At 33.6% G+C, this 4550-nt stretch overlaps 2 long non-coding RNA genes across 2 annotated transcripts in view; one reads left to right on the top strand and one right to left on the bottom strand.

Annotated features, from left to right (window-relative positions):
* Window positions 1-3726: 3726 nt before the first annotated feature.
* The window catches only part of LOC109582620 (uncharacterized), a 1539-nt gene continuing 715 nt past the window's right edge, over window positions 3727-4550 (top strand). The window contains exons 1-2 of the long non-coding RNA XR_002185163.1: window positions 3727-3812; window positions 3862-3944. This is a non-coding gene — a long non-coding RNA (uncharacterized LOC109582620). The remainder of the gene's footprint in view (window positions 3813-3861; window positions 3945-4550) is intronic.
* Window positions 3963-4130, bottom strand: LOC105312987 (uncharacterized). Its single transcript, XR_002185164.1, has 2 exons — window positions 4090-4130; window positions 3963-4039 (listed from the first exon to the last, which is right to left on the bottom strand). It is a non-coding gene; the product is annotated as an uncharacterized LOC105312987 (long non-coding RNA).

Here is a 4550-nt window from a genome sequence, read left to right on the forward strand (position 1 = left end):
GAGTTTCATTACCTTTTCAAAATGTGGTTTGTGTATGCATAAGTAGCCAAAAATTTATATCTTGAAGGTTTATTAGAATTATTATATATTGGATTTTTAATCCTAGCTAATTAAGATCAATAAACATAATGTTGATATAAATATACATATTATTATAAGTTTGGAAACAAGTAAATGAAAAAATTTTTTCTATTACAAAAAATAGGGTTGTCAAAAACTGAAAGAAACAGAGGGGTTGATTTTAATCATTATAATAATTATTCAATTAGTCACAAGAGAAGCTAAATAATAAAAAATAATTATTCATCAAATTAATAAAAAAATTTCATCCCTACTCTGCAGAATTTAATAAAGGAGTATTATTGCTTTAACACAATAAACTTTAGTGAGAGAATATCAGAACCCAACTGCTTAGTTGCAGCTTACAGAAGTGTGGCGAGCTGAATAACAATTCCTAAGAATGACATCGGATAAAAGTTTGAATAAAGTGTTTAATACTAAAGACAAGCATCCATGCTTTTACTCAAAAGCCCAAACTAAATAAGTAATAATTTTATGGTAATGAATCATAGATTAAAGAATGCAATAGCAAACTAATAATTCAAAGTTTAGAATTTGTGATTCTGATGACAGTATTTTATTCATTCTATACTAGCTGAATATTCTGATTTTTAGTTATCACAATAATTCATTTACATCATACTGATAGCAATGTAATACAGCAATCACTAGGTACAGGGGCATAATAATTATTAATTAAATTAAATTTTAATTTATATTGTAGTCTGAATATTAGCATTTTCTGCAAAGTCAGGTTGAAATTTTGTATTACTTTTATGAATGATTATTTTTTACTAATCAACTTTTCTCATTATTAATTGAACAAATAATTATTATTATGATTGACCCTTGTTTCTTTCATTTTTTGACAACCCTACTTTTTTAATTAAAGAATTTTTTTTTACTTGCTAATAATAATAACAATGATCATAATTAATTATATGTGACCAAAATTGACAAAAGGTACCTTATGGCGGATAGGAAAATTGGTCCTTATAGCCCAAAAAATCCAACTTCCTGAGCTCCATTTATCATAAAATTCCTCCAGAGGATGCAAAAAGTTACTATGTAGCTTATAAAAACAATTGTTGACTAACAGAGCACTCATAGGTTGATATTTTTCATTTTAAAGATGAATTTTAAAATCCGCCATAAGGTACCTTTTGTGAATTATGGTCACATATTTCATAATTTCTACATCTTCCTGAACACAAACTGATACAGACCGATCTTTGGTTAATTAGCGTGTGTGAATAGTAACACCCACTCGTCGGCATACAATTACAGGATTGATAGACATACTAATTGTTTGAACTCTATTATTAATTTCTTATTATTATTTGTGTGATTATTATTATTTAATACTTCAGCTTTCTTTTCCTTTCAAAGTCCTCAATGCTCTTTCACCGAGTCTTATTCATAATTGGGCCCATGTCAATACACTTAACCAGTGAATCCCTAAGCCATTCTCTCCTTCAATTAGCACCTATCTTATCAGCAACATCCTCCTGGACTAGGAGCCAAGAACAAGCACTGCAAACCTACAAGACATGGAGCAATCTAATTACACATAGTTATGTACTGTACATGTATTTAGTATTGATTTAAGGAGTGATTGGTGAACACTTATAAAGTCCCTATGATAGTAGCACAATTATAATCTTTTCATGTATTTATGCATAAATTAAAGTTCTTACTTATCTCTCTTTTTGAAGAAGTCCTTGATCAATCATTTTGTTGTTTTAGTCATGTTTTGTCCTTCATGATTTGTTTTCATGTAATTAAAAGTAATTGATACATCAATGGCCAGGGAGCATAGATGAGGCAGTGGCTTATAATAGCCCCAAACCTTCAGCATTGTAGAGCAAGCTAAGCAGGTTTCATCATAGATATTAGAGTTGTTTTAAATTGGCTACTTTAAGAAGAAGAATATAAGTCCTTACTACAGAAGTCATGGGTTCCAACTATAGGTGCCTTTACCATTGATACTATTGGGTGTATACAATCACTGGACTTGAAAGGTGGAGTGAAATAGTGGAATGTTTCATAAATTTGATACTATATTAGTACAAAAGAATTATTATAGTTACTAGTAGTAAAAGTAGAAATAGTAAGAAACCATAACATTACATGTTAAGTGACTCGGAGCGAGGTCCAGGAACAGAAAGTGCTATTTCTGGTAAATCCGCACACAATAAAAAATGGAAAATTATGGAGAGATTTATATGCTGGGTGTGTTTCCTGTTATTACACATAATTTTACGGTGTAGAGGATTTGCAGTTGACGGATGTTGATAACGTTCGAGACATACATGCCCTTCATTTTGTATTTATTCCTATAATGCAACTACATTTGGACCTTATTTGAAAAAGTTGGGCTCACCATTCTCTATGTACAGACCATAATTGCACGCCACTGCAACTCTGGCTATCAAGTCTTAATGAGCAACAGGACATGTAAGGTATAGCTGGTTTGATGGTGAGCAAATGTTATGCTTTATTATTCTTTTATAATGTCTACTTTTAATTAAATTTTAATTCTACTTGAGTGCCTGATTACTAAAAGGTGAGCCTAAGCAAGCAAAGCATTTATACTGGCACCAGCATATATAATGTACATATACTTGATTTCAATACTCGAGTAACTAATGCACAGTCTCTTAGAAAGAATTAACATACCCAAACCTCATACATGTAGCTCACTAGTCCTCTTCTTTAAGTATCCTTGGCTGTTATTGCCAAATCATACAATATTCTGACCTCATCCAGTGTGGTGAAATTTAGGTCAAGTCCCTGCACTATATAGTACAGGTTCTAGGTTATGTTGTTATAGTTAATGATACCATACTTCTTTATCTTCTAGGCAAGGTGGGATGACTATGGCAATGATTTTGAGGGTCCAGTTTTCTACGATGGTGATGATGATGCTCATGTCACAGTAAAAAGCCTCCTGAGTGCAACTGAAAGCCAGGAGCTCATAGCTAAAGCAATTCTAACAGAGATCGCTTTTCTCAAGTTGAAATAATTAGCAAATTTATTGTTGCTTAGAGTTTTGTGTAATGCATGCAATACTGCTAAAGCTTACTATAAACTTTGTTTTTATTATCAAGAAATAAAATGATCAAAATGATGAGAATAGTGAACTATAGTGTCATGCTAGAATGACTGGCAATTACAACTGACACTGTTACCAACTGAAGATTTTGGTGTTATCAACAAACAAATAATGATCAAACTAATGAGAAGAGTGAATTTTTGTACAAGCATGACTAGTAACAAAAATTGATACTGTTACCAGTAATATCAGATGTGTAAACACTATAGGTTTATATGCAACACAAAAGTAAATGTCATACCAAATGTGACCCGATATGAGAAAACCAGGCTATCTGCGGGATTTTGGTAAAATCAGTTTTTGGTACATACAGATAGAGAAAAAAATTTCCTTTCCAGCGATATCCCATTTATGACAATGCGCAATAAAACTTTGCAGTTAGGGACGCTGTTTGGACGATTGCTCTGGAATACAAGTACAGATAAAAAGGCATTTAAAGTTATTTTCAATGTTTCCGTGTCACGCCCATTCACGTAGAAAATGTGACCACGCCCACCACGTAAACCACATCCAAATCAATTAATAAACGTGTTAAGAAGAAAGAAGCACTTGACAGCATTTTAACTTACTTTTCTTGCTTTTTGGACATCTTAAGAGTGATCTAAAGCCCAGCCATGCATTAAGACCTCAAATACAAGTAAGTTATTTCACTACAAAAGTTGTAGAGTTATTGCTATGTGTTCTAGTGCCAATAAAGTCCTTTTTGTGAACTGTAATAACATCATCTGGGTCATTTACATCCAGACATCGCTTCTGCTTGAGTTTACAGGTAATATTTTTATTTCGATTTTATTTAGAACTATAATTAAGGTTCCTACATTTAACATTAAAATAATTTATAGTTTTAGCACTTGCTGATGAATCCTATAAAAGATTATTGTTATTCTTATGTTTCATTATGTTCCTTTCCTTACTGTTGGATGAGGGGCTCCTCCTGTTTCTCCTTGGCCTCCCCCACTACCTCCTTGGCCTCCCCCTCTACCTCCTTGGCCTCCCCCTCTACCTCCTTGGCCTCCTCCCCTCCCTCCTTGGCCTCCTCCCCTCCCTCCTCTTCCATGCTTTTCACCGTTACCCCACCTTCCTCTGTGTTGCCTTCGCTTTTTCTAAGCAAAGGAAAAATTCTAGTGATTACTCATTTCAATAATGCTCTTTTGATACTTTAAATTTTTTTCCTTTGTCTCTCTCTGTCCCTGTCCCAGGCTCTTCTCCTGTCCCTGTCTCCTCGCCTGTCTCTGTCTCTTCTCCCGTCTCTGTTTCTTCTCCCATCTCCTCACTACTCCCCATCCTCTCCCTCCTGCCCTCTTCAATGAGTTCCAACTGCCCTAAATTACAATGGCATAAAGCCTTTAATTTACACTTAAAATTAAGTTACTCG

The sequence above is a fragment of the Amphimedon queenslandica genome, unplaced genomic scaffold, assembly GCF_000090795.2.
Source record: "Amphimedon queenslandica unplaced genomic scaffold, v1.1 AMPQUscaffold_13371, whole genome shotgun sequence".
In the NCBI taxonomy this organism is placed as follows: Eukaryota; Metazoa; Porifera; class Demospongiae; order Haplosclerida; family Niphatidae; genus Amphimedon; species Amphimedon queenslandica.